We start from the raw sequence: 19,760 nt of genomic DNA, 5'->3' as shown, positions 1-19,760 counted from the left end.
AGCTATGGAGCTCTGGTGCTATGGAGCTATGGAGCTCTGGTGCTATGGAGCTCTGGTGCTATGGAGCTCTGGTGCTATGGAGCTATGGAGCTCTGGTGCTATGGAGCTCTGGAGGTATGGAGCTCTGGAGGTATGGAGCTCTGGAGGTATGGCGCTATGGAGCCCTGGAGCTCTGGTGCTATGGAGCTATGGAGCTCTGGTGCTATGGAGCTATGGAGCTCTGGTGCTATGGAGCTATGGAGCTCTGGTGCTATGGAGCTCTGGTGCTATGGAGCTCTGGTGCTATGGAGCTATGGAGCTCTGGTGCTATGGAGCTATGGAGCTCTGGAGGTATGGAGCTCTGGAGGTATGGAGCTCTGGAGGTATGGAGCTATGGAGCCCTGGAGCTCTGGAGGTATGGAGCTATGGTGCTATGGAGCTCTGAAGCCATGGAGCTCTGGTGCTATGGAGCTATGGAGCTCTGGTGCTATGGAGCTATGGAGGTATGGAGCTATGGAGCCCTGGAGCTCTGGAGGTATGGAGCTATGGTGCTATGGAGCTCTGAAGCCATGGAGCTCTGGTGCTATGGAGCTCTGGAGGTATGGAGCTCTGGAGGTATGGAGCTCTGGAGGTATGGAGCTGTGGAGCCCTGGAGCTCTGGAGGTATGGAACTATGGTGCTATGGAGCTCTGAAGCCATGGAGCTCTGGTGCTATGGAGCTATGGAGGTATGGAGCTCTGGAGGTATGGAGCTCTGGAGGTATGGAGCTATGGAGCCCTGGAGCTCTGGAGGTATGGAGCTATGGTGCTATGGAGCTCTGAAGCCATGGAGCTCTGGTGCTATGGAGCTCTGGAGGTATGGAGCTCTGGAGGTATGGAGCTCTGGAGGTATGGAGCTATGGAGCCCTGGAGCTCTGGAGGTATGGAGCTATGGTGCTATGGAGCTCTGAAGCCATGGAGCTCTGGTGCTATGGAGCTCTGGAGGTATGGAGCTCTGGAGGTATGGAGCTCTGGAGGTATGGAGCTATGGAGCCCTGGAGCTCTGGAGGTATGGAGCTATGGTGCTATGGAGCTCTGAAGCCATGGAGCTCTGGTGCTATGGAGCTATGGAGCTCTGGTGCTATGGAGCTATGGAGGTATGGAGCCACCAGCCAGCACCCTCCGTGGCTGGATCAATGGAAGTGTTTTAGGTACCAGGCAGCCAAAGGGCCGAGGCCTCACGCTCGACCACGCCGGCGCAGAGTTCCAGCCGCTCGGATAAGCTCTGTCACTCACCCGCCGCGCAGCCACCGGTAACGGGGAAATGTCGCCGCCTTGTGGACACGCCGTTGTAAATGAATGGGCTTTCGCACTTAGTGCAATTTTCGCCAACTCTCTGACTTAGAGCTATGGAAGTATGGAGCTATGGAGCCACCAGCCACCCAGGCTGGAGCTATGGAGCTCTGGAGGTATGGAGCTCAGGTGCTATGGAAGTATGGAGCTATGGAGCTATGGAAGTATGGAGCTATGGAGCTATGGAGCTCTGGAAGTATGGAGCTATGGAGCTCTGGAGGTATGGAGCTATGGAGCCCTGGAGCCCTGGAACTATGGAGCTCTGGTGCTATGGAGGTATGGAGCTCTGGAGGTATGGAGCTCTGGAGGTATGGAGCTATGGAGCTATGGAGCCCTGGAGCTATGGAGCTATGGAGCCCTGGAGCTATGGAGCTATGGAGCCCTGGAGCTATGGAGCTATGGAGCTCTGGTGCTATGGAGACCTGGAGCTCTGGTGCTATGGAGCTATGGAGCTCTGGTGCTCTGAAGCCATGGAGCTCTGGTGCTATGGAGCTCTGGAGGTATGGAGCTCTGGAGGTATGGAGCTCTGGAGGTATGGAGCTATGGAGCCCTGGAGCTCTGGAGGTATGGAGCTATGGTGCTATGGAGCTCTGAAGCCATGGAGCTCTGGTGCTATGGAGCTCTGGAGGTATGGAGCTCTGGAGGTATGGAGCTCTGGAGGTATGGAGCTATGGAGCCCTGGAGCTCTGGAGGTATGGAGCTATGGTGGTATGGAGCTCTGAAGCCATGGAGCTCTGGTGCTATGGAGCTATGGAGCTCTGGTGCTATGGAGCTATGGAGGTATGGAGCCACCAGCCAGCACCCTCCGTGGCTGGATCAATGGAAGTGTTTTAGGTACCAGGCAGCCAAAGGGCCGAGGCCTCACGCTCGACCACGCCGGCGCAGAGTTCCTGCCGCTCGGATAAGCTCTGTCACTCACCCGCCGCGCAGCCACCGGTAACGGGGAAATGTCGCCGCCTTGTGGACACGCCGTTGTAAATGAATGGGCTTTCGCACTTAGTGCAATTTTCGCCAACTCTCTGACTTAGAGCTATGGAAGTATGGAGCTATGGAGCCACCAGCCACCCAGGCTGGAGCTCTGGAGCTCTGGAGGTATGGAGCTCTGGTGCTATGGAAGTATGGAGCTCTGGTGCTATGGAAGTATGGAGCTATGGAGGTATGGAAGTATGGAGCTATGGAAGTATGGAGCTATGGAGCTCTGGAAGTATGGAGCTATGGAGCTCTGGAGGTATGGAGCCCTGGAGCTATGGAGCCCTGGAGCTATGGAAGTATGGAGCTCTGGTGCTATGGAGCTATGGAGCTCTGGTGCTATGGAGCTATGGAGCTATGGAGCTCTGGAGCTATGGAGCTCTGGAGGTATGGAGCTATGGAGCTATGGAGCTCTGGAGGTATGGAGCTATGGAGCTATGGAAGTATGGAGCTCTGGTGCTATGGAGCTATGGAGCTCTGGTGCTATGGAGCTATGGAGCTCTGGTGCTATGGAGCTATGGAGCTATGGAGCTCTGGAAGTATGGAGCTCTGGTGCTATGGAGCTATGGAGCTCTGGTGCTATGGAGCTATGGAGCTCTGGTGCTATGGAGCTCTGGTGCTATGGAGCTCTGGTGCTATGGAGCTATGGAGCTCTGGTGCTATGGAGCTCTGGAGGTATGGAGCTCTGGAGGTATGGAGCTCTGGAGGTATGGAGCTATGGAGCCCTGGAGCCCTGGAGCTCTGGAGGTATGGAGCTATGGTGCTATGGAGCTCTGAAGCCATGGAGCTCTGGTGCTATGGAGCTATGGAGCTCTGGTGCTATGGAGCTATGGAGCTATTGAGCTCTGGAAGTATGGAGCTCTGGTGCTATGGAGCTATGGAGCTCTGGTGCTATGGAGCTATGGAGCTCTGGTGCTATGGAGCTATGGAGCTCTGGTGCTATGGAGCTCTGGTGCTATGGAGCTCTGGTGCTATGGAGCTCTGGTGCTATGGAGCTCTGGAGCTCTGGAGGTATGGAGCTCTGGAGGTATGGAGCTCTGGAGGTATGGAGCTATGGAGCCCTGGAGCTCTGGAGGTATGGAGCTATGGTGCTATGGAGCTCTGAAGCCATGGAGCTCTGGTGCTATGGAGCTCTGGAGCTCTGGAGGTATGGAGCTCTGGAGGTATGGAGCTATGGAGCCCTGGAGCTCTGGAGGTATGGAGCTATGGTGCTATGGAGCTCTGAAGCCATGGAGCTCTGGTGCTATGGAGCTCTGGAGCTCTGGAGGTATGGAGCTCTGGAGGTATGGAGCTCTGGAGGTATGGAGCTATGGAGCCCTGGAGCTCTGGAGGTATGGAGCTATGGTGCTATGGAGCTCTGAAGCCATGGAGCTCTGGTGCTATGGAGCTCTGGAGGTATGGAGCTCTGGAGGTATGGAGCTCTGGAGGTATGGAGCTATGGAGCCCTGGAGCTCTGGAGGTATGGAGCTATGGTGCTATGGAGCTCTGAAGCCATGGAGCTCTGGTGCTATGGAGCTCTGGAGGTATGGAGCTCTGGAGGTATGGAGCTCTGGAGGTATGGAGCTATGGAGCCCTGGAGCTCTGGAGGTATGGAGCTATGGTGCTATGGAGCTCTGAAGCCATGGAGCTCTGGTGCTATGGAGCTATGGAGCTCTGGTGCTATGGAGCTATGGAGGTATGGAGCCACCAGCCAGCACCCTCCGTGGCTGGATCAATGGAAGTGTTTTAGGTACCAGGCAGCCAAAGGGCCGAGGCCTCACGCTCGACCACGCCGGCGCAGAGTTCCAGCCGCTCGGATAAGCTCTGTCACTCACCCGCCGCGCAGCCACCGGTAACGGGGAAATGTCGCCGCCTTGTGGACACGCCGTTGTAAATGAATGGGCTTTCGCACTTAGTGCAATTTTTGCCAACTCTCTGACTGGAGCTATGGAAGTATGGAGCTATGGAGCCACCAGCCACCCAGGCTGGAGCTATGGAGCTCTGGAGGTATGGAGCTCTGGTGCTATGGAAGTATGGAGCTATGGAGCTATGGAAGTATGGAGCTATGGAGCTATGGAGCTCTGGAAGTATGGAGCTATGGAGCTCTGGAGGTATGGAGCTATGGAGCCCTGGAGCCCTGGAGCTATGGAGCTCTGGTGCTATGGAGGTATGGAGCTCTGGAGGTATGGAGCTATGGAGCTATGGAGCCCTGGAGCTATGGAGCTATGGAGCCCTGGAGCTATGGAGCTATGGAGCCCTGGAGCTATGGAGCTATGGAGCTCTGGTGCTATGGAGCTATGGAGCTCTGGTGCTATGGAGCTATGGAGCTCTGGTGCTATGGAGCTATGGAGCTCTGGTGCTATGGAGCTATGGAGCTCTGGAAGTATGGAGCTATGGTGCTATGGAGCTATGGAGCTCTGGAGCTATGGAGCTCTGGAGGTATGGAGCTATGGAGCTCTGGAGGTATGGAGCTATGGAGCTATGGAAGTATGGAGCTCTGGTGCTATGGAGCTATGGAGCTCTGGTGCTATGGAGCTATGGAGCTCTGGTGCTATGGAGCTATGGAGCTATGGAGCTCTGGAAGTATGGAGCTCTGGTGCTATGGAGCTATGGAGCTCTGGTGCTATGGAGCTATGGAGCTCTGGTGCTATGGAGCTATGGTGCTATGGAGCTCTGGTGCTATGGAGCTATGGAGCTCTGGTGCTATGGAGCTATGGAGCTCTGGAGGTATGGAGCTCTGGAGGTATGGAGCTCTGGAGGTATGGAGCTTTGGAGCCCTGGAGCTCTGGAGGTATGGAGCTATGGTGCTATGGAGCTCTGAAGCCATGGAGCTCTGGTGCTATGGAGCTATGGAGCTCTGGTGCTATGGAGCTATGGAGGTATGGAGCCACCAGCCAGCACCCTCCGTGGCTGGATCAATGGAAGTGTTTTAGGTACCAGGCAGCCAAAGGGCCGAGGCCTCACGCTCGACCACGCCGGCGCAGAGTTCCAGCCGCTCGGATAAGCTCTGTCACTCACCCGCCGCGCAGCCACCGGTAACGGGGAAATGTCGCCGCCTTGTGGACACGCCGTTGTAAATGAATGGGCTTTCGCACTTAGTGCAATTTTCGCCAACTCTCTGACTTAGAGCTATGGAAGTATGGAGCTATGGAGCCACCAGCCACCCAGGCTGGAGCTCTGGAGCTCTGGAGGTATGGAGCTCTGGTGCTATGGAAGTATGGAGCTCTGGTGCTATGGAAGTATGGAGCTATGGAGGTATGGAAGTATGGAGCTATGGAAGTATGGAGCTATGGAGCTCTGGAAGTATGGAGCTATGGAGCTCTGGAGGTATGGAGCCCTGGAGCTATGGAGCCCTGGAGCTATGGAAGTATGGAGCTCTGGTGCTATGGAGCTATGGAGCTCTGGTGCTATGGAGCTATGGAGCTATGGAGCTCTGGAGCTATGGAGCTCTGGAGGTATGGAGCTATGGAGCTATGGAGCTCTGGAGGTATGGAGCTATGGAGCTATGGAAGTATGGAGCTCTGGTGCTATGGAGCTATGGAGCTCTGGTGCTATGGAGCTATGGAGCTCTGGTGCTATGGAGCTATGGAGCTATGGAGCTCTGGAAGTATGGAGCTCTGGTGCTATGGAGCTATGGAGCTCTGGTGCTATGGAGCTATGGAGCTCTGGTGCTATGGAGCTCTGGTGCTATGGAGCTCTGGTGCTATGGAGCTATGGAGCTCTGGTGCTATGGAGCTCTGGAGGTATGGAGCTCTGGAGGTATGGAGCTCTGGAGGTATGGAGCTATGGAGCCCTGGAGCTCTGGAGGTATGGAGGTATGGTGCTATGGAGCTCTGAAGCCATGGAGCTCTGGTGCTATGGAGCTATGGAGCTCTGGTGCTATGGAGCTATGGAGCTATTGAGCTCTGGAAGTATGGAGCTCTGGTGCTATGGAGCTATGGAGCTCTGGTGCTATGGAGCTATGGAGCTCTGGTGCTATGGAGCTATGGAGCTCTGGTGCTATGGAGCTCTGGTGCTATGGAGCTCTGGTGCTATGGAGCTATGGAGCTCTGGTGCTATGGAGCTCTGGAGCTCTGGAGGTATGGAGCTCTGGAGGTATGGAGCTCTGGAGGTATGGAGCTATGGAGCCCTGGAGCTCTGGAGGTATGGAGCTATGGTGCTATGGAGCTCTGAAGCCATGGAGCTCTGGTGCTATGGAGCTCTGGAGCTCTGGAGGTATGGAGCTCTGGAGGTATGGAGCTATGGAGCCCTGGAGCTCTGGAGGTATGGAGCTATGGTGCTATGGAGCTCTGAAGCCATGGAGCTCTGGTGCTATGGAGCTCTGGAGCTCTGGAGGTATGGAGCTCTGGAGGTATGGAGCTCTGGAGGTATGGAGCTATGGAGCCCTGGAGCTCTGGAGGTATGGAGCTATGGTGCTATGGAGCTCTGAAGCCATGGAGCTCTGGTGCTATGGAGCTCTGGAGGTATGGAGCTCTGGAGGTATGGAGCTCTGGAGGTATGGAGCTATGGAGCCCTGGAGCTCTGGAGGTATGGAGCTATGGTGCTATGGAGCTCTGAAGCCATGGAGCTCTGGTGCTATGGAGCTCTGGAGGTATGGAGCTCTGGAGGTATGGAGCTCTGGAGGTATGGAGCTATGGAGCCCTGGAGCTCTGGAGGTATGGAGCTATGGTGCTATGGAGCTCTGAAGCCATGGAGCTCTGGTGCTATGGAGCTATGGAGCTCTGGTGCTATGGAGCTATGGAGGTATGGAGCCACCAGCCAGCACCCTCCGTGGCTGGATCAATGGAAGTGTTTTAGGTACCAGGCAGCCAAAGGGCCGAGGCCTCACGCTCGACCACGCCGGCGCAGAGTTCCAGCCGCTCGGATAAGCTCTGTCACTCACCCGCCGCGCAGCCACCGGTAACGGGGAAATGTCGCCGCCTTGTGGACACGCCGTTGTAAATGAATGGGCTTTCGCACTTAGTGCAATTTTTGCCAACTCTCTGACTGGAGCTATGGAAGTATGGAGCTATGGAGCCACCAGCCACCCAGGCTGGAGCTATGGAGCTCTGGAGGTATGGAGCTCTGGTGCTATGGAAGTATGGAGCTATGGAGCTATGGAAGTATGGAGCTATGGAGCTATGGAGCTCTGGAAGTATGGAGCTATGGAGCTCTGGAGGTATGGAGCTATGGAGCCCTGGAGCCCTGGAGCTATGGAGCCCTGGAGCTATGGAGCTATGGAGCCCTGGAGCTATGGAGCTATGGAGCCCTGGAGCTATGGAGCTATGGAGCTCTGGTGCTATGGAGCTATGGAGCTCTGGTGCTATGGAGCTATGGAGCTCTGGTGCTATGGAGCTATGGAGCTCTGGTGCTATGGAGCTATGGAGCTCTGGAAGTATGGAGCTATGGAGCTCTGGAGGTATGGAGCTATGGAGCTCTGGAGGTATGGAGCTATGGAGCCCTGGAGCTATGGAGCCCTGGAGCTATGGAAGTATGGAGCTCTGGTGCTATGGAGCTATGGAGCTCTGGTGCTATGGAGCTATGGAGCTCTGGAGCTATGGAGCTCTGGAGGTATGGAGCTATGGAGCTCTGGAGGTATGGAGCTATGGAGCTATGGAAGTATGGAGCTCTGGTGCTATGGAGCTATGGAGCTCTGGTGCTATGGAGCTATGGAGCTCTGGTGCTATGGAGCTATGGAGCTATGGAGCTCTGGAAGTATGGAGCTCTGGTGCTATGGAGCTATGGAGCTCTGGTGCTATGGAGCTATGGAGCTCTGGTGCTATGGAGCTATGGTGCTATGGAGCTCTGGTGCTATGGAGCTATGGAGCTCTGGTGCTATGGAGCTATGGAGCTCTGGAGGTATGGAGCTCTGGAGGTATGGAGCTCTGGAGGTATGGAGCTTTGGAGCCCTGGAGCTCTGGAGGTATGGAGCTATGGTGCTATGGAGCTCTGAAGCCATGGAGCTCTGGTGCTATGGAGCTATGGAGCTCTGGTGCTATGGAGCTATGGAGGTATGGAGCCACCAGCCAGCACCCTCCGTGGCTGGATCAATGGAAGTGTTTTAGGTACCAGGCAGCCAAAGGGCCGAGGCCTCACGCTCGACCACGCCGGCGCAGAGTTCCAGCCGCTCGGATAAGCTCTGTCACTCACCCGCCGCGCAGCCACCGGTAACGGGGAAATGTCGCCGCCTTGTGGACACGCCGTTGTAAATGAATGGGCTTTCGCACTTAGTGCAATTTTCGCCAACTCTCTGACTTAGAGCTATGGAAGTATGGAGCTATGGAGCCACCAGCCACCCAGGCTGGAGCTCTGGAGCTCTGGAGGTATGGAGCTCTGGTGCTATGGAAGTATGGAGCTCTGGTGCTATGGAAGTATGGAGCTATGGAGGTATGGAAGTATGGAGCTATGGAAGTATGGAGCTATGGAGCTCTGGAAGTATGGAGCTATGGAGCTCTGGAGGTATGGAGCCCTGGAGCTATGGAAGTATGGAGCTCTGGTGCTATGGAGCTATGGAGCTCTGGTGCTATGGAGCTATGGAGCTATGGAGCTCTGGAGCTATGGAGCTCTGGAGGTATGGAGCTATGGAGCTATGGAGCTCTGGAGGTATGGAGCTATGGAGCTATGGAAGTATGGAGCTCTGGTGCTATGGAGCTATGGAGCTCTGGTGCTATGGAGCTATGGAGCTCTGGTGCTATGGAGCTATGGAGCTATGGAGCTCTGGAAGTATGGAGCTCTGGTGCTATGGAGCTATGGAGCTCTGGTGCTATGGAGCTATGGAGCTCTGGTGCTATGGAGCTCTGGTGCTATGGAGCTCTGGTGCTATGGAGCTATGGAGCTCTGGTGCTATGGAGCTATGGAGCTCTGGAGGTATGGAGCTCTGGAGGTATGGAGCTCTGGAGGTATGGAGCTATGGAGCCCTGGAGCTCTGGAGGTATGGAGCTATGGTGCTATGGAGCTCTGAAGCCATGGAGCTCTGGTGCTATGGAGCTCTGGAGCTCTGGAGGTATGGAGCTCTGGAGGTATGGAGCTATGGAGCCCTGGAGCTCTGGAGGTATGGAGCTATGGAGCTCTGAAGCCATGGAGCTCTGGTGCTATGGAGCTCTGGAGCTCTGGAGGTATGGAGCTCTGGAGGTATGGAGCTCTGGAGGTATGGAGCTATGGAGCCCTGGAGCTCTGGAGGTATGGAGCTATGGTGCTATGGAGCTCTGAAGCCATGGAGCTCTGGTGCTATGGAGCTCTGGAGGTATGGAGCTCTGGAGGTATGGAGCTCTGGAGGTATGGAGCTATGGAGCCCTGGAGCTCTGGAGGTATGGAGCTATGGTGCTATGGAGCTCTGAAGCCATGGAGCTCTGGTGCTATGGAGCTCTGGAGGTATGGAGCTCTGGAGGTATGGAGCTCTGGAGGTATGGAGCTATGGAGCCCTGGAGCTCTGGAGGTATGGAGCTATGGTGCTATGGAGCTCTGAAGCCATGGAGCTCTGGTGCTATGGAGCTATGGAGCTCTGGTGCTATGGAGCTATGGAGGTATGGAGCCACCAGCCAGCACCCTCCGTGGCTGGATCAATGGAAGTGTTTTAGGTACCAGGCAGCCAAAGGGCCGAGGCCTCACGCTCGACCACGCCGGCGCAGAGTTCCAGCCGCTCGGATAAGCTCTGTCACTCACCCGCCGCGCAGCCACCGGTAACGGGGAAATGTCGCCGCCTGGCGGACACGCCGTTGTAAATGAATGGGCTTTCGCACTTAGTGCAATTTTCGCCAACTCTCTGACTTAGAGCTATGGAAGTATGGAGCTATGGAGCCACCAGCCACCCAGGCTGGAGCTATGGAGCTCTGGAGGTATGGAGCTCAGGTGCTATGGAAGTATGGAGCTATGGAGCTATGGAAGTATGGAGCTATGGAGCTATGGAGCTCTGGAAGTATGGAGCTATGGAGCTCTGGAGGTATGGAGCTATGGAGCCCTGGAGCCCTGGAGCTATGGAGCTCTGGTGCTATGGAGGTATGGAGCTCTGGAGGTATGGAGCTCTGGAGGTATGGAGCTATGGAGCTATGGAGCCCTGGAGCTATGGAGCTATGGAGCCCTGGAGCTATGGAGCTATGGAGCCCTGGAGCTATGGAGCTATGGAGCTCTGGTGCTATGGAGCTATGGAGCTCTGGTGCTATGGAGCTATGGAGCTCTGGTGCTATGGAGCTATGGAGCTCTGGTGCTATGGAGCTATGGAGCTCTGGAAGTATGGAGCTATGGAGCTCTGGAGGTATGGAGCTATGGAGCCCTGGAGCTATGGAGCCCTGGAGCTATGGAAGTATGGAGCTCTGGTGCTATGGAGCTATGGAGCTCTGGTGCTATGGAGCTATGGAGCTCTGGAGCTATGGAGCTCTGGAGGTATGGAGCTATGGAGCTATGGAGCTCTGGAGGTATGGAGCTATGGAGCTATGGAAGTATGGAGCTCTGGTGCTATGGAGCTATGGAGCTCTGGTGCTATGGAGCTATGGAGCTCTGGTGCTATGGAGCTATGGAGCTATGGAGCTCTGGAAGTATGGAGCTCTGGTGCTATGGAGCTATGAAGCTCTGGTGCTATGGAGCTATGGAGCTCTGGTGCTATGGAGCTATGGAGCTCTGGTGCTATGGAGCTCTGGTGCTATGGAGCTCTGGTGCTATGGAGCTATGGAGCTCTGGTGCTATGGAGCTATGGAGCTCTGGAGGTATGGAGCTCTGGAGGTATGGAGCTCTGGAGGTATGGAGCTTTGGAGCCCTGGAGCTCTGGAGGTATGGAGCTATGGTGCTATGGAGCTCTGAAGCCATGGAGCTCTGGTGCTATGGAGCTCTGGAGCTCTGGAGGTATGGAGCTCTGGAGGTATGGAGCTATGGAGCCCTGGAGCTCTGGAGGTATGGAGCTATGGTGCTATGGAGCTCTGAAGCCATGGAGCTCTGGTGCTATGGAGCTCTGGAGCTCTGGAGGTATGGAGCTCTGGAGGTATGGAGCTATGGAGCCCTGGAGCTCTGGAGGTATGGAGCTATGGTGCTATGGAGCTCTGAAGCCATGGAGCTCTGGTGCTATGGAGCTCTGGAGCTCTGGAGGTATGGAGCTCTGGAGGTATGGAGCTCTGGAGGTATGGAGCTATGGAGCCCTGGAGCTCTGGAGGTATGGAGCTATGGTGCTATGGAGCTCTGAAGCCATGGAGCTCTGGTGCTATGGAGCTCTGGAGGTATGGAGCTCTGGAGGTATGGAGCTCTGGAGGTATGGAGCTATGGAGCCCTGGAGCTCTGGAGGTATGGAGCTATGGTGCTATGGAGCTCTGAAGCCATGGAGCTCTGGTGCTATGGAGCTATGGAGCTCTGGTGCTATGGAGCTATGGAGGTATGGAGCCACCAGCCAGCACCCTCCGTGGCTGGATCAATGGAAGTGTTTTAGGTACCAGGCAGCCAAAGGGCCGAGGCCTCACGCTCGACCACGCCGGCGCAGAGTTCCAGCCGCTCGGATAAGCTCTGTCACTCACCCGCCGCGCAGCCACCGGTAACGGGGAAATGTCGCCGCCTTGTGGACACGCCGTTGTAAATGAATGGGCTTTCGCACTTAGTGCAATTTTCGCCAACTCTCTGACTTAGAGCTATGGAAGTATGGAGCTATGGAGCCACCAGCCACCCAGGCTGGAGCTCTGGAGCTCTGGAGGTATGGAGCTCTGGTGCTATGGAAGTATGGAGCTCTGGTGCTATGGAAGTATGGAGCTATGGAGGTATGGAAGTATGGAGCTATGGAAGTATGGAGCTATGGAGCTCTGGAAGTATGGAGCTATGGAGCTCTGGAGGTATGGAGCCCTGGAGCTATGGAGCCCTGGAGCTATGGAAGTATGGAGCTCTGGTGCTATGGAGCTATGGAGCTCTGGTGCTATGGAGCTATGGAGCTATGGAGCTCTGGAGCTATGGAGCTCTGGAGGTATGGAGCTATGGAGCTATGGAGCTCTGGAGGTATGGAGCTATGGAGCTATGGAAGTATGGAGCTCTGGTGCTATGGAGCTATGGAGCTCTGGTGCTATGGAGCTATGGAGCTCTGGTGCTATGGAGCTATGGAGCTATGGAGCTCTGGAAGTATGGAGCTCTGGTGCTATGGAGCTATGGAGCTCTGGTGCTATGGAGCTATGGAGCTCTGGTGCTATGGAGCTCTGGTGCTATGGAGCTCTGGTGCTATGGAGCTATGGAGCTCTGGTGCTATGGAGCTCTGGAGGTATGGAGCTCTGGAGGTATGGAGCTCTGGAGGTATGGAGCTATGGAGCCCTGGAGCACTGGAGGTATGGAGCTATGGTGCTATGGAGCTCTGAAGCCATGGAGCTCTGGTGCTATGGAGCTATGGAGCTCTGGTGCTATGGAGCTATGGAGCTATTGAGCTCTGGAAGTATGGAGCTCTGGTGCTATGGAGCTATGGAGCTCTGGTGCTATGGAGCTATGGAGCTCTGGTGCTATGGAGCTATGGAGCTCTGGTGCTATGGAGCTCTGGTGCTATGGAGCTCTGGTGCTATGGAGCTCTGGTGCTATGGAGCTCTGGAGCTCTGGAGGTATGGAGCTCTGGAGGTATGGAGCTCTGGAGGTATGGAGCTATGGAGCCCTGGAGCTCTGGAGGTATGGAGCTATGGTGCTATGGAGCTCTGAAGCCATGGAGCTCTGGTGCTATGGAGCTCTGGAGCTCTGGAGGTATGGAGCTCTGGAGGTATGGAGCTATGGAGCCCTGGAGCTCTGGAGGTATGGAGCTATGGTGCTATGGAGCTCTGAAGCCATGGAGCTCTGGTGCTATGGAGCTCTGGAGCTCTGGAGGTATGGAGCTCTGGAGGTATGGAGCTCTGGAGGTATGGAGCTATGGAGCCCTGGAGCTCTGGAGGTATGGAGCTATGGTGCTATGGAGCTCTGAAGCCATGGAGCTCTGGTGCTATGGAGCTCTGGAGGTATGGAGCTCTGGAGGTATGGAGCTCTGGAGGTATGGAGCTATGGAGCCCTGGAGCTCTGGAGGTATGGAGCTATGGTGCTATGGAGCTCTGAAGCCATGGAGCTCTGGTGCTATGGAGCTCTGGAGGTATGGAGCTCTGGAGGTATGGAGCTCTGGAGGTATGGAGCTATGGAGCCCTGGAGCTCTGGAGGTATGGAGCTATGGTGCTATGGAGCTCTGAAGCCATGGAGCTCTGGTGCTATGGAGCTATGGAGCTCTGGTGCTATGGAGCTATGGAGGTATGGAGCCACCAGCCAGCACCCTCCGTGGCTGGATCAATGGAAGTGTTTTAGGTACCAGGCAGCCAAAGGGCCGAGGCCTCACGCTCGACCACGCCGGCGCAGAGTTCCAGCCGCTCGGATAAGCTCTGTCACTCACCCGCCGCGCAGCCACCGGTAACGGGGAAATGTCGCCGCCTTGTGGACACGCCGTTGTAAATGAATGGGCTTTCGCACTTAGTGCAATTTTTGCCAACTCTCTGACTGGAGCTATGGAAGTATGGAGCTATGGAGCCACCAGCCACCCAGGCTGGAGCTATGGAGCTCTGGAGGTATGGAGCTCTGGTGCTATGGAAGTATGGAGCTATGGAGCTATGGAAGTATGGAGCTATGGAGCTATGGAGCTCTGGAAGTATGGAGCTATGGAGCTCTGGAGGTATGGAGCTATGGAGCCCTGGAGCCCTGGAGCTATGGAGCTCTGGTGCTATGGAGGTATGGAGCTCTGGAGGTATGGAGCTATGGAGCCCTGGAGCTATGGAGCTATGGAGCCCTGGAGCTATGGAGCTATGGAGCCCTGGAGCTATGGAGCTATGGAGCTCTGGTGCTATGGAGCTATGGAGCTCTGGTGCTATGGAGCTATGGAGCTCTGGTGCTATGGAGCTATGGAGCTCTGGTGCTATGGAGCTATGGAGCTCTGGAAGTATGGAGCTATGGTGCTATGGAGCTATGGAGCTCTGGAGCTATGGAGCTCTGGAGGTATGGAGCTATGGAGCTCTGGAGGTATGGAGCTATGGAGCTATGGAAGTATGGAGCTCTGGTGCTATGGAGCTATGGAGCTCTGGTGCTATGGAGCTATGGAGCTCTGGTGCTATGGAGCTATGGAGCTATGGAGCTCTGGAAGTATGGAGCTCTGGTGCTATGGAGCTATGGAGCTCTGGTGCTATGGAGCTATGGAGCTCTGGTGCTATGGAGCTATGGTGCTATGGAGCTCTGGTGCTATGGAGCTATGGAGCTCTGGTGCTATGGAGCTATGGAGCTCTGGAGGTATGGAGCTCTGGAGGTATGGAGCTCTGGAGGTATGGAGCTTTGGAGCCCTGGAGCTCTGGAGGTATGGAGCTATGGTGCTATGGAGCTCTGAAGCCATGGAGCTCTGGTGCTATGGAGCTATGGAGCTCTGGTGCTATGGAGCTATGGAGGTATGGAGCCACCAGCCAGCACCCTCCGTGGCTGGATCAATGGAAGTGTTTTAGGTACCAGGCAGCCAAAGGGCCGAGGCCTCACGCTCGACCACGCCGGCGCAGAGTTCCAGCCGCTCGGATAAGCTCTGTCACTCACCCGCCGCGCAGCCACCGGTAACGGGGAAATGTCGCCGCCTTGTGGACACGCCGTTGTAAATGAATGGGCTTTCGCACTTAGTGCAATTTTCGCCAACTCTCTGACTTAGAGCTATGGAAGTATGGAGCTATGGAGCCACCAGCCACCCAGGCTGGAGCTCTGGAGCTCTGGAGGTATGGAGCTCTGGTGCTATGGAAGTATGGAGCTCTGGTGCTATGGAAGTATGGAGCTATGGAGGTATGGAAGTATGGAGCTATGGAAGTATGGAGCTATGGAGCTCTGGAAGTATGGAGCTATGGAGCTCTGGAGGTATGGAGCCCTGGAGCTATGGAGCCCTGGAGCTATGGAAGTATGGAGCTCTGGTGCTATGGAGCTATGGAGCTCTGGTGCTATGGAGCTATGGAGCTATGGAGCTCTGGAGCTATGGAGCTCTGGAGGTATGGAGCTATGGAGCTATGGAGCTCTGGAGGTATGGAGCTATGGAGCTATGGAAGTATGGAGCTCTGGTGCTATGGAGCTATGGAGCTCTGGTGCTATGGAGCTATGGAGCTCTGGTGCTATGGAGCTATGGAGCTATGGAGCTCTGGAAGTATGGAGCTCTGGTGCTATGGAGCTATGGAGCTCTGGTGCTATGGAGCTATGGAGCTCTGGTGCTATGGAGCTCTGGTGCTATGGAGCTCTGGTGCTATGGAGCTATGGAGCTCTGGTGCTATGGAGCTCTGGAGGTATGGAGCTCTGGAGGTATGGAGCTCTGGAGGTATGGAGCTATGGAGCCCTGGAGCTCTGGAGGTATGGAGCTATGGTGCTATGGAGCTCTGAAGCCATGGAGCTCTGGTGCTATGGAGCTATGGAGCTCTGGTGCTATGGAGCTATGGAGCTATTGAGCTCTGGAAGTATGGAGCTCTGGTGCTATGGAGCTATGGAGCTCTGGTGCTATGGAGCTATGGAGCTCTGGTGCTATGGAGCTATGGAGCTCTGGTGCTATGGAGCTCTGGTGCTATGGAGCTCTGGTGCTATGGAGCTATGGAGCTCTGGTGCTATGGAGCTCTGGAGCTCTGGAGGTATGGAGCTCTGGAGGTATGGAGCTCTGGAGGTATGGAGCTATGGAGCCCTGGAGCTCTGGAGGTATGGAGCTATGGTGCTATGGAGCTCTGAAGCCATGGAGCTCTGGTGCTATGGAGCTCTGGAGCTCTGGAGGTATGGAGCTCTGGAGGTATGGAGCTATGGAGCCCTGGAGCTCTGGAGGTATGGAGCTATGGTGCTATGGAGCTCTGAAGCCATGGAGCTCTGGTGCTATGGAGCTCTGGAGCTCTGGAGGTATGGAGCTCTGGAGGTATGGAGCTCTGGAGGTATGGAGCTATGGAGCCCTGGAGCTCTGGAGGTATGGAGCTATGGTGCTATGGAGCTCTGAAGCCATGGAGCTCTGGTGCTATGGAGCTCTGGAGGTATGGAGCTCTGGAGGTATGGAGCTCTGGAGGTATGGAGCTATGGAGCCCTGGAGCTCTGGAGGTATGGAGCTATGGTGCTATGGAGCTCTGAAGCCATGGAGCTCTGGTGCTATGGAGCTCTGGAGGTATGGAGCTCTGGAGGTATGGAGCTCTGGAGGTATGGAGCTATGGAGCCCTGGAGCTCTGGAGGTATGGAGCTATGGTGCTATGGAGCTCTGAAGCCATGGAGCTCTGGTGCTATGGAGCTATGGAGCTCTGGTGCTATGGAGCTATGGAGGTATGGAGCCACCAGCCAGCACCCTCCGTGGCTGGATCAATGGAAGTGTTTTAGGTACCAGGCAGCCAAAGGGCCGAGGCCTCACGCTCGACCACGCCGGCGCAGAGTTCCAGCCGCTCGGATAAGCTCTGTCACTCACCCGCCGCGCAGCCACCGGTAACGGGGAAATGTCGCCGCCTTGTGGACACGCCGTTGTAAATGAATGGGCTTTCGCACTTAGTGCAATTTTTGCCAACTCTCTGACTGGAGCTATGGAAGTATGGAGCTATGGAGCCACCAGCCACCCAGGCTGGAGCTATGGAGCTCTGGAGGTATGGAGCTCTGGTGCTATGGAAGTATGGAGCTATGGAGCTATGGAAGTATGGAGCTATGGAGCTATGGAGCTCTGGAAGTATGGAGCTATGGAGCTCTGGAGGTATGGAGCTATGGAGCCCTGGAGCCCTGGAGCTATGGAGCCCTGGAGCTATGGAGCTATGGAGCCCTGGAGCTATGGAGCTATGGAGCCCTGGAGCTATGGAGCTATGGAGCTCTGGTGCTATGGAGCTATGGAGCTCTGGTGCTATGGAGCTATGGAGCTCTGGTGCTATGGAGCTATGGAGCTCTGGTGCTATGGAGCTATGGAGCTCTGGAAGTATGGAGCTATGGAGCTCTGGAGGTATGGAGCTATGGAGCTCTGGAGGTATGGAGCTATGGAGCCCTGGAGCTATGGAGCCCTGGAGCTATGGAAGTATGGAGCTCTGGTGCTATGGAGCTATGGAGCTCTGGTGCTATGGAGCTATGGAGCTCTGGAGCTATGGAGCTCTGGAGGTATGGAGCTATGGAGCTCTGGAGGTATGGAGCTATGGAGCTATGGAAGTATGGAGCTCTGGTGCTATGGAGCTATGGAGCTCTGGTGCTATGGAGCTATGGAGCTCTGGTGCTATGGAGCTATGGAGCTATGGAGCTCTGGAAGTATGGAGCTCTGGTGCTATGGAGCTATGGAGCTCTGGTGCTATGGAGCTATGGAGCTCTGGTGCTATGGAGCTATGGTGCTATGGAGCTCTGGTGCTATGGAGCTATGGAGCTCTGGTGCTATGGAGCTATGGAGCTCTGGAGGTATGGAGCTCTGGAGGTATGGAGCTCTGGAGGTATGGAGCTTTGGAGCCCTGGAGCTCTGGAGGTATGGAGCTATGGTGCTATGGAGCTCTGAAGCCATGGAGCTCTGGTGCTATGGAGCTATGGAGCTCTGGTGCTATGGAGCTATGGAGGTATGGAGCCACCAGCCAGCACCCTCCGTGGCTGGATCAATGGAAGTGTTTTAGGTACCAGGCAGCCAAAGGGCCGAGGCCTCACGCTCGACCACGCCGGCGCAGAGTTCCAGCCGCTCGGATAAGCTCTGTCACTCACCCGCCGCGCAGCCACCGGTAACGGGGAAATGTCGCCGCCTTGTGGACACGCCGTTGTAAATGAATGGGCTTTCGCACTTAGTGCAATTTTCGCCAACTCTCTGACTTAGAGCTATGGAAGTATGGAGCTATGGAGCCACCAGCCACCCAGGCTGGAGCTCTGGAGCTCTGGAGGTATGGAGCTCTGGTGCTATGGAAGTATGGAGCTCTGGTGCTATGGAAGTATGGAGCTATGGAGGTATGGAAGTATGGAGCTATGGAAGTATGGAGCTATGGAGCTCTGGAAGTATGGAGCTATGGAGCTCTGGAGGTATGGAGCCCTGGAGCTATGGAAGTATGGAGCTCTGGTGCTATGGAGCTATGGAGCTCTGGTGCTATGGAGCTATGGAGCTATGGAGCTCTGGAGCTATGGAGCTCTGGAGGTATGGAGCTATGGAGCTATGGAGCTCTGGAGGTATGGAGCTATGGAGCTATGGAAGTATGGAGCTCTGGTGCTATGGAGCTATGGAGCTCTGGTGCTATGGAGCTATGGAGCTCTGGTGCTATGGAGCTATGGAGCTATGGAGCTCTGGAAGTATGGAGCTCTGGTGCTATGGAGCTATGGAGCTCTGGTGCTATGGAGCTATGGAGCTCTGGTGCTATGGAGCTCTGGTGCTATGGAGCTCTGGTGCTATGGAGCTATGGAGCTCTGGTGCTATGGAGCTATGGAGCTCTGGAGGTATGGAGCTCTGGAGGTATGGAGCTCTGGAGGTATGGAGCTATGGAGCCCTGGAGCTCTGGAGGTATGGAGCTATGGTGCTATGGAGCTCTGAAGCCATGGAGCTCTGGTGCTATGGAGCTCTGGAGCTCTGGAGGTATGGAGCTCTGGAGGTATGGAGCTATGGAGCCCTGGAGCTCTGGAGGTATGGAGCTATGGAGCTCTGAAGCCATGGAGCTCTGGTGCTATGGAGCTCTGGAGCTCTGGAGGTATGGAGCTCTGGAGGTATGGAGCTCTGGAGGTATGGAGCTATGGAGCCCTGGAGCTCTGGAGGTATGGAGCTATGGTGCTATGGAGCTCTGAAGCCATGGAGCTCTGGTGCTATGGAGCTCTGGAGGTATGGAGCTCTGGAGGTATGGAGCTCTGGAGGTATGGAGCTATGGAGCCCTGGAGCTCTGGAGGTATGGAGCTATGGTGCTATGGAGCTCTGAAGCCATGGAGCTCTGGTGCTATGGAGCTCTGGAGGTATGGAGCTCTGGAGGTATGGAGCTCTGGAGGTATGGAGCTATGGAGCCCTGGAGCTCTGGAGGTATGGAGCTATGGTGCTATGGAGCTCTGAAGCCATGGAGCTCTGGTGCTATGGAGCTATGGAGCTCTGGTGCTATGGAGCTATGGAGGTATGGAGCCACCAGCCAGCACCCTCCGTGGCTGGATCAATGGAAGTGTTTTAGGTACCAGGCAGCCAAAGGGCCGAGGCCTCACGCTCGACCACGCCGGCGCAGAGTTCCAGCCGCTCGGATAAGCTCTGTCACTCACCCGCCGCGCAGCCACCGGTAACGGGGAAATGTCGCCGCCTGGCGGACACGCCGTTGTAAATGAATGGGCTTTCGCACTTAGTGCAATTTTCGCCAACTCTCTGACTTAGAGCTATGGAAGTATGGAGCTATGGAGCCACCAGCCACCCAGGCTGGAGCTATGGAGCTCTGGAGGTATGGAGCTCAGGTGCTATGGAAGTATGGAGCTATGGAGCTATGGAAGTATGGAGCTATGGAGCTATGGAGCTCTGGAAGTATGGAGCTATGGAGCTCTGGAGGTATGGAGCTATGGAGCCCTGGAGCCCTGGAGCTATGGAGCTCTGGTGCTATGGAGGTATGGAGCTCTGGAGGTATGGAGCTCTGGAGGTATGGAGCT

The sequence above is a fragment of the Syngnathus leptorhynchus genome, unplaced genomic scaffold, assembly GCF_054491065.1.
Source record: "Syngnathus leptorhynchus isolate UIUO unplaced genomic scaffold, UIUO_Slep HiC_scaffold_29, whole genome shotgun sequence".
NCBI classification, from domain to species: Eukaryota; Metazoa; Chordata; class Actinopteri; order Syngnathiformes; family Syngnathidae; genus Syngnathus; species Syngnathus leptorhynchus.
Note: the sequence above shows the minus strand (reverse complement) of the source record.